We start from the raw sequence: 10,582 nt of genomic DNA on the forward strand, positions 1-10,582 counted from the left end.
TTCCATGGAAGTTGGAATTTGATGCAGTAAAGTCACCAAGCATCTTCCTTGCACCTCCACCATTGTTATTGGGTTCGGCCATCTCTACTTCTTTTTCAAAAATTTCAGTAAAGTTCTCTTCAGAGTGTTGTATTTTAGCTTCTCTTAGCTTCCTCTTCAGAGTCCTTTCAGGTTTTAGATAAGCTTCAACAAGAATGTTCTTATCCTTGCTCCTGCTCATGTGAAAAAGAAGAGAATAGAAAAGAAGAGGAATCCTCTATGTCACAGTATAGAGATTCCTTTATGTGAGCAGAAGAAGATAAGAATAGAAAAAGGAGAAGAGAAGAATTAGTAAATAAATAAATAATTAGAAGGAGATGAGAGAGAGGAGTTTTTGAAAATAATTGAGAAGAAAAGGAAGATATTTTTGTTTTTATTTTAATTATTAGTTAAAATTCGAAAATTAAGAGAAGAGGTAAAATTAAAATTAAAATTTGAAACAATTAGTTAATTAAAAAGATTTTTGAAAAAGAAGTTAATGATTTTCAAAAATTAGAGAGAGAAAAGTAGTTAGGTGGTTTTGAAAAAGATAAGAATTTTAAAATCAAACAAAAAGTTAAGTAGTTAATTGAAAAAGATTTGAAAATCAATTTTGGAACGATAAGAAGTTAGAAAAGATTTTTGAAATTGATCTTGAAAAAGATATGATTGAAATTTATTTTTGAAAAAGATTTGAAAAGGAAATTAAAAAGATTTGATTTTTAAAATTAAAATTGATTACTTGACCAACAAGAAACTAAAAGATATGATTCTAGAATTTAAAGATTGAACCTTTCTTAACAAGAAAGTAACAAACTTCAAATTTTTGAATCAATCACGTTAATTATTAGTAAAGTTTTCGAAAATTATGAAATAAAATTAAAAAAAGATTTTGAAAAACAATTTTTAAAATTTTCGAAAATAATAAAAAAATGAAAAAGATTTGATTTTTGAAAAAGATTTTGAAAAGATAGGATTTTTGAATTTGAAATCTTGACTTGACTAACAAGAAATAACTTATTTTAAAAATTTTTGACTAAGTCAACCCAAAGATTTCGAAATTTGTGAGTAAAATAAGGAAAATATATTTTTTTGATTTTTGAATTTTAATGAGGAGAGAGAAAAACAACTAAAATGACTCAAAACATGAAAATTTTGGATCAAAACCAATGATGCATGCAAGAACACTATGAATGCCAAGATGAACACCAAGAACACTTTGAAGATCATGATGAACATCAAGAACTTATTCTTGAAAATTTTTAAAGAAAAGAAAAACATGCAAGACATCAAACTTAGAAATTTTTCATGTTTAGACACTAACAAACTAAAAATGCATATGAAAAACAAGGTAAGACACAAAATAAGAAAATATGAAGATCAAACAAGAAGACTTATCAAGAACAACTTGAAGATCATGAAAAACACCATGCATGAATTTTTTTCAAAATTTTTTTGAAAATTAAAAAGATGCAATTTACACCAAACTTAAAAATTGACTCTAGACTCAAACAAGAAACACAAAAAATATTTTTGATTTTATGATTTTACTAATTTTTTTTTGGATTTTTCGAAAATAAATTTGGAAAAAACAAAAAACAAGAAAAAATTTTTGAAAAATTTTTGAAAACTTTTTGAAAATAAAATAATGGCTAAAACAACAAGAAAATTACCTAATCTAAACAACAAGATGAACCGTCAGTTGTCCAAACTCGAACAATCTCTGGCAACGGCGCCAAAAACTTGGTGCACGAAATTGTGATCTCAATGGCGCCAACAACTTGGTACGCACAATTGTAATCTCAACTCTTTTTCACAACTTCGCACAACTAACTAGCAAGTGCACTGGGTCGTCCAAGTAATAAACCTTACGTGAGTAAGGGTCGATCCCACGGAGATTATTGGCTTGAAGCAAGCTATGGTCATCTTGTAAATCTCAGTCAGGCAGATTCAAATGGTTATAGAGTTTTGATAATTAAAAGATAAATAAGCATAAAATAAAGATAGAGATATATATGTAATTCATTGGTGGGAATTTCAGATAAGCGTATGGAGATACGTTGTTCCTTCTGAATCTCTGCTTTCCTATTACCTTCATCCAATCCTTCATACTCCTTTCTATGACAAGCTGTATGTTGGGTGTCACCGTTGTCAATGGCTACTTCCCGTCCTCTCGGTGAAAATGGTCCTCTACAATTTCTGTACGGCTAATCAACTGTCAGATTTCTCGTCTCGGATGAAAAATACCATTCACATATATCGTTGGCTAATCAGCTATTGGTTCTCGATCGTGTAGGAATAGGATTTACTATCCTTTTGTGTCTGTCACCACGCCCTACAGTCGTGAGTTTGAAGCTCGTCATAGTCATCCTATCCCAGATCCTACTCGGAATACCACGGACAAGGTTTAGACTTTCCGGATCTCAAGAATGCTGCCAATAGATTCTAGCCTATACCACGAAGATTCCAATCTCGGATTTAGATGCCCCATTGTCAGAGGGGAGTCAATGTGAATCGTTGATTAGAAACCCAAGAGATATACCTTCAAACTTGTTTTCATGTAGAACGGAAGTGGTTGTCAATCATGCGTTCATAAGTGAGAATGGTGATGAGTGTCACATAATAATCTCATTCATCATGTTCTTGTGTGTGAATGGATATCTTAAAATAAGAATAAGCATGAATTGAATAGAAGAACAATAATACTTTGCATTAATACTCGAGGAACAGCAGAGCTCAACACCTTAATCTATGGTGTGTAGAAAGTCCACCATTGAAAATACATAAGAACAAGGTCTAGGCATGGCCGAATGGCCAGCCTCCCCAAATGGCATATAAATTTGAAAATAAGGAAGAAGACCCCTAGTACAATAGTAAAAAGTTCTATTTATACTAAACTAGTTACTAGGGTTACAGAAGTAAGTAAATGATGCAGAAATCCACTTTCGAGCCCACTTGGTGTGTGCTTGGGCTGAGCATTGAAGCTTTCACGTGTAGAGGTCTTCCTTGGAGTTAAACGCCAGTTTATAACTTGTTTCTGGCATTTGACTCTAGCTTGCAACTTGTTTCTGGCATTTAACGCCAGAATAGGGCAGAAAGCTGGCGTTGAATGCCAATTTGTGTCGTCTATACTCGAGCAAAGTATGAACTATAATAAATTGCTACAAAGCCATGGATGTCTACTTTCCAACGCAATTGAGAGCACGCCATTTGGACTTCTATAGCTCTAAAAATTCTATTTCGAATGCAGGGAGGTTAGAATCCAACAGCATCTGCAGTCCTTTTTCAGCCTCTGAATAAGATTTTTGCTCAAGTCCCTCAATTTCAGCCAGAAAATACCTAAAATCACAGAAATAACACATAAACTCATAGTAAAGTCTAGAAATGTGAATTTTGCTTAAAAACTAATAAAAATATACTAAAAAACTAACTAAATCATACTAAAAACTATGTAAAAATAATGCTAAAAAGCGTATAAATTATCCGCTCATCAACCGCCATTAGGCCAAATGGTTAACCGTATGATGGGAGGCTGTGGAGGGGCCGTAGCTTCTGTTGCCGGAGGCGACATCGCTGTGTGGTGGACGAAATTGTGATCATCAATGTTGTACTCTTTGTTTTTGTATGGAATTTATTTCATGATAATGACTCTTTGCTATGTGTGGACACAACTCCGTTCAACTAACCAGCAAGTGTACTAGGTCGTCCAAGTAATAAACCTTACGTGAGTAAGGGTCGATTCCACAGAGATTGTTGGTATGAAGCAAGCCATGGTCATCTTGTAAATCTCAGTCAGACAGATTTAAATAAATTATGGAATTTGGAAAATCAAATAATAGTAAATAAACGTAAAATAAAGATAAAGTTACTCATGCATTTCCATGGTGGGAATTTCAGATAGGTGTATGGAGTTACTGTGCTCCTCCTGAATCTCTGCTTTCCTACTACTTCATCCAATCCTTCTTACTCCTTTCCATGGCAAGCTGTATGTAGGGCATCACTGTTGTCAATGGCTACATCCCATCCTCTCAGTGAAAAAGGTCCAAATGCTCTATCACAGCACGGCTAATCATCTGTCGGTTCTCAATCAGGTTGGAATAGAATCCCTTGATTCTTTTGCGTCTGTCACTAACGCCCAGCCTTCAGGAGTTTGAAGCTCGTCACAGTCATTCAATCCCAGAATCCTACTCGGAATACCATAGACAAGGTTTATACTTTCCGGATTCTCATGAATGCCTCCATCAATTCTAGCTTATACCACGAAGATTCTGATTAAGGAATCCAAGAGATATGCGCCCGGTCTAAGGTAGAACGGAAGTGGTTGTTAATTACGCACGTTCATAGGTGAGAATGATGATGAGTGTCACGGATCATCATATTCATCAAGTTGAAGTGCAACGAATATCTTAGAATAGGAATAATTCGAATTGGATAGAAAATAATAGTAATAGCATTGAAACTTGAGGTACAGTAGAGCTCCACACCCTTAATCTATGGTGTGTAGAGACTCCACCGTTGAAAATACATAAGTGAAAGGTTCAGGCATGGCCGAATGGCCAGCCCCCCAAAACGTGATCAATAGTCTCCTCAGATGAATAATAAAATAAAACTGAGACCAAAAGATGTCTAATACAATAGTAAATTATCCTATTTATACTAGACTAGCTACTAGGGTTTACAAGAGTAAGTAATTGATGCATAAATCCACTTCCGGGGCCCACTTGGTGTGTGTTTGGGCTAAGCTTGATCTATCCACGAGCAGAGGCTTCTTTTGGAGTTGAACGCCAAGTTGTAATGTGTTTTGGGCGTTCAACTCCAGGTCGTGACGTGTTTCTGGCGTTTTACTCCAGACAACAACATGGAACTGGCGTTGAACGCCAGTTTACGTCATCAATTCCCGAATAAAGTATGGACTATTATATATTGCTAGAAAGCTCTGGATGTCTACTTTCCAACGCCGTTGAGAGCGCGCCATTTTGAGTTCTGTAGCTCCAGAAAATCCAACAGTATCAGCAGGGAGGTCAAATTCCAACAGCATCAGCAGTCCTTTGTCAGCCTCCTATCAGAGTTTTGTTCAAGTCCCTCAATTTCAGCTAGAAATTACCTGAAATCACAGAAAAACACACAAACTCATAGTAAAGTCCAGAAATGTGAATTTAACATAAAAACTAATGAAAACATCCCTAAAAGTAGCTTGATCTTACTAAAAACTACCTAAAAACAATGCCAAAAAGCGTATAAATTATCCACTCATCACAACACCAAATTAAATTGTTGCTTGTCCCCAAGCAACTGAAAGTCATATAGGATAAAAAGAAGAGAATATACTATAAATTCCAAAATATCAATGAATATTAATTCTAATTAGATGAGCGGGACTTGTAGCTTTTTGCTTCTGAACAGTTTTGGCATCTCACTTTTTCCTTTGAAGTTCAGAATGATTGGCTTCTCTAGGAACTTAGAATTTCGGATGGTTATATTGATTCTCCTAGTTAAGTATGTTGATTCTTGAACACAGCTACTTATGAGTCTTGGCCGTGGCTCTAAGCACTTTGTTTTCCAGTATTACCACCGGATACATAAATGCCACAGACACATGACTGGGTGAACCTTTTCAGATTGTGACTCAGCTTTGCTAGAGTCCCCAGTTAGAGGTGTCCAGAGCTCTTAAGCACACTCTTTTGCTTTGGATCACGACTTTAACCACTCGGTCTCAAGCTTTTCACTTGGGCCTTCATGACACAAGCACATGGTTAGGGACAGCTTGGTTTAGCCGCTTAGGCCTGGATTTTATTTCCTTGGGCCCTCCTATCCATTGATGCTCAAAGCCTTGGATCCTTTTTACCCTTGCCTTTTGGTTTTAAGAGCTATTGACTTTTTTTGCTTGCTTTTTCTTTTTCTTTCTATTTTTTTCGCAAGCTTTTGTTTTTCACTGCTTTTTCTTGCTTCAAGAATCAATTTCATGATTTTTCAGTAACATTTTTCTTTGTTCATCATTCTTTCAAGAGCCAATAGTTTTAACATTCATAAACAACAAGATAAAAAATATGCACTGTTTAAGCATTCATTCAGAAAACAAAAAGTATTGTCACCACATCAATATAATTAAACTAAATTCAAGGATAAATTCGAAATTCATGTACTTTTTTTTCTTTTGAATTAAAAACATTTTTCATTTAAGAGAGGTGAAGGATTAATGAAATTATTCATAACTTTAAGACATAGTTACTAAACACTAATGATCATGAAGTAGAGACACAAAACATAGATAAACATATAATATAAAAACCGAACAGCAGAAAAGTAAGAACAAGGAATGAATCCACCTTAGTGGCGTCTTCTTCTTGAAGGACCAACAATGTCCTTAAGCTCTTCTATGTCCCTTCCTTGCCTTTGTTGCTCCTCCCTCATTGCTCTTTGATCTTCTCTTATTTCATGGAGAATGATGGAGTGCTCATGATGTTCCACCCTTAATTGTTCCACATTGTAGCTCAAATCTTCTAGGGAAGTGTTGAGTTGTTCCCAATAGTTGTTGGAAGAAAAGTGCATCCCTTGAGGCATCTCAGGGATTTCTTGATGATGAGCTTCCTCATGCATCTCTTGAGATCCGTGGAGGGTCTCTCTTGCTTGCTCCATCCTCTTCTTGGTGATGGGCTTAGCCTCTTCAATGAGGATGTCTCCTTCTATGATAACTCCAGCTGAGTAACATAGATGGCAAATAAGATGAGGAAAAGCTAACCTTGCCATGGTGGAGGGCTTTTCGGCTATTTTGTAGAATTCATGGGAGATGACTTCATGAACTTCTACTTCCTCTCCAATCATGATGCTATGAATCATGATGGCCCGATCCACAGTAACTTCAGATCGGTTGCTAGTGGGGATGATGGAGTGTTGAATGAACTCTAACCATCCTCTAGCCACAGGCTTGAGGTCCAGTCTTCTTAGTTGAACTGGCTTGCCTTTGGAGTCTCTTTTCCATTGAGCTCCTTCCACACATATGTCCATAAGGACTTGGTCCAACCTTTGATTAAAGTTGACCCTTCTAGTGTAGGGGCGTTCATCTCCTTGCATCATGGGCAAGTGAAATGCCAACCTCACATTTTTCGGACTAAAATCTAAGTATTTCCCCCGAACCATTGTGAGATAATTCTTTGGACTCGGATTCACACTTTGATCATGGTTCCTAGTGATCCATGCATTGGCATAGAACTCTTGAACCATTAAGATTCTGACTTGTTGCATGGGGTTGGTTAGGACTTCCCAACCTCTTCTTCGGATTTCATGTCGGATCTCCGGATACTCATTTTTTTTTAGTTTGAAAGGGACCTCAGGGATCATCTTCTTCTTTGCCACAACATCATAGAAGTGGTCTTGATGGCTTTTGGAGATGAATCTTTCCATCTCCCATGACTCGGAGGTGGAAGCTTTTGTCTTCCCTTTTCCTTTTCTAGAGGATTGTCCAGCCTTAGGTGCCATTGATGGTAATGGAAAAACAAAAAGATTATGCTTTGACCACACCAAACTTAAAATATTGCTCGCCCTCGAGCAAGAGAAGAAAGAAGAGAAGAAGAAGAAGAAGAAAATATGGAGGAGAGTGAGGGAAGGTGTTTCGGCCAAGGTGTAGAAGAGGGGGTTTGTACTGTGTGAAAATGAAGTAGAATGGAAGGGTATATATAGGGAGGGGAGTGGGTGTAGTTTCGGTTATTTAGGGTGGGTTTGGGTGGGAAGGAGTTTTGAATTTTGAAGGTGGGTGGGGTTTATGGGGAAGAGTGGATGGATGTGAGTGGTGAAGGGGGTAATTGGGAAGAGAGATTGAAGTTGTTGGGAAGTGTGTTTATTGGAAAGAGAGAATGAATGTTGAGAAGAGGGGAGAATATGTTAGGTGGGGATCCTGTGGGGTCCACAGATCCTGAGATGATCCTGTGGGGTCCACAGATCCTGAAGTGTCAAGGATTTACATCCCTGCACCAATTTGGCATGTAAAATGCCTTTGCACACCATTCTGGTATTTAAATGATGAAGTGATGCACACTCTGGGCGTTCAACGCCCATGTGTAGCATGTTTCTGGCATTGAACACCAGTTCCATGCTTGTTACTGGCGTTCAGCGCCAGCTTTCCTCAAGGCACATTCCTGGCGTTCAAACGCCAGGATGTTGCTTGTTTCTGGCGTTCAGTGCCAGAAACATGCCCTGTTCTGGCATTGAACGCCAGCCAGATGCACCTTACTGGCGTTTAAACGCCAGTAAGTCCTTCCTCCAGGGTGTGATTTTTCTTCTGCTATTTTTGATTCTGTTTTTAATTTTAGTATTTTTTTTCGTGACTCCACATGATCATGAACCTAATAAAACACAAAATAACAATAAAATAAAATTAAAATTAGATATATAAAAATTGGGTTGCCTCCCAATAAACGCTTCTTTAATGTCATTAGCTTAACAGTGGGCTCTCATGGAGCCTCACAGATATTCAGAGCATGATGAGGGCCTCCCAACACCAATCTTAGAGTTTGAATGAGGGGGCTTCTCAACACCAAACTTAGAGTTTGGTTGTGGCCTCCCAACACCAAACTTAGAGTTTGACTGTGGGGGCTCTTTTTGACTCTGTACTGAGAGAAGCTTTTCATGCTTCCTCTCCATGGTTGCAGAGGAAGGTCCTTGAGCTTTAAACACAAGGTAGTCCCCATTCAATTGAAGGACTAATTCTCCTCTGCTAACATCAATCACAGCTTCTGCTGTGGCTAGGAAGGGTCTTCCTAGGATGATGCATTCATCTTCTTCCTTCCTAGTGTCTAAGATTATGAAATCAGCAGGGATGTAAAGGCCTTCAACCTTTACTAACACGTCCTCTACTAATCCATAAGCTTGTCTTACTGACTTGTCTGCCAATTGCAGTGAGAATAAGGCAGGCTGTACCTCAATGATCCCCAGTTTCTCCATTACAGAGAGTGGCATAAGGTTTATGCCTGACCCCAGGTCACACAGAGCCTTGTTAAAGGTCATGGTGCCTATGGTACAGGGTATTAAGAATTTACCAGGATCTTGTCTCTTTTGAGGTAGAGTTTTCTGAATCCATGTATCTAGTTCACTAATGAGCAAGGGGGATTCACCTTCCCAAGTCTCATTACCAAACAACTTGGCATTCAGCTTCATGATAGCTCCTAGATATTGAGCAACTTGCTCTCCAGTTACATCTTCATCCTCTTCTGAGGAAGAATAGTCTTCAGAGCTCATGAATGGCAGAAGGAGATTTAGTGGAATCTCTATGGTTTCTATATGAGCCTCAGATTCCTTTAGGTCCTCAATGGGGAACTCCTTCTTGTTTGAGAGACGTCCCAGGAGGTCTTTCTCACTAGAATTTTCATCCTTCTCCTCCCTTGTGCATTCGGCCATATTGATTACTTCAATGGCCTTGTACTATCCTTTTGGATTCTCTTCTGTATTGCTTGGGAGAATACTGGGAGGAGTTTCAATGACTTTCTTACTTAGTTGGCCCACTTGTGCCTCCAGATTTCTAATGGAGGACCTTGTTTCACTCGTGAAACTTAAAGTGGCTTTTGACATATCAGAGACTAAGTTTGCTAAATTAGAGGGGCTCTGTTCAGAATTTTCTGTATGTTGCTGAGAAGATGATGGAAAAGGCTTGTTATTACTGAGCCTATTTCTTCCACCATTATTAAAGCCTTGTTGAGGCTTTTGTTGATCCTTCCATGAGAAATTTGGATGATTTCTCCATGATGAGTTATAGGTGTTTCCATAAGGTTCACCCATGTAATTAACCTCTGCCATTGCAGGGTTCTCAGGATCTTAAGCTTCTTCAGAAGCTGCCTCTTTAGTACTGTTGGATGCATTTTGCCATCTATTCAGACTTTGAGAACACTTTGTTCTGAGCCAATATGGCATTCAGAGTATCAATTTCAAGAACTCCCTTTCTCTGAGGCGTCCCACTATTCACGGAATTCCTCTCAGAAGTGTACATGAATTGGTTATTTGCAACCATGTCAATAAGTTCTTGAGCCTCTTCAGGCGTTTTCTTTAGGTGAATAGATCCACCTGCGGAATGGTCCAATGACATCTTGGAAAACTCAGATAGACCATAATAGAATATATCTAATATGCTCCATTCTGAAAACATGTCAGAAGGACACTTTTTGGTCATCTGCTTGTATCTTTCCCAAGCTTCATAGAGGGATTCACCATCTTTTTGCTTGAAGGTCTGGACATCTACTCTAAGCTTGCTCAACTTTTGAGGAGGAAAGAATTTATCCAAGAAGGTCGTGACCAGCTTATCCCAAGAGTCCAGGCTATCTTTCGGTTGTGAGTCCAACCATGTTCTAGCTCTGTCTCTTACAGCAAAAGGGAAAAGCATGAGTCTGTAGACTTCAGGATCTACTCCATTCGTCTTAACAGTCTCACAAATCTGTAAGAACTCAGTTAAAAACTGGTAAGGATCTTTAGATGGAAGTCTATGAAACTTGCAGTTCTGTTGCATTAAAGCAACTAATTGAGGTTTCAGCTCAAAATTGTTTGCTCCAACGGCTGGAATGGAGATGCTTTTTCCATCAAA

General features: G+C 38.0%; 1 non-coding gene across 1 annotated transcript; it reads left to right on the forward strand.

Moving 5' to 3' along the window:
• The first annotated feature begins 10,148 nt into the window (after positions 1-10,148).
• On the forward strand, positions 10,149-10,252 carry LOC130950749 (small nucleolar RNA R71). Its single transcript, XR_009073718.1, has one exon. It is a non-coding gene; the product is annotated as a small nucleolar RNA R71 (small nucleolar RNA).
• The last annotated feature ends 330 nt before the right edge of the window (positions 10,253-10,582 follow it).

Source organism: Arachis stenosperma, chromosome 1, assembly GCF_014773155.1.
Source record: "Arachis stenosperma cultivar V10309 chromosome 1, arast.V10309.gnm1.PFL2, whole genome shotgun sequence".
In the NCBI taxonomy this organism is placed as follows: domain Eukaryota; kingdom Viridiplantae; phylum Streptophyta; class Magnoliopsida; order Fabales; family Fabaceae; genus Arachis; species Arachis stenosperma.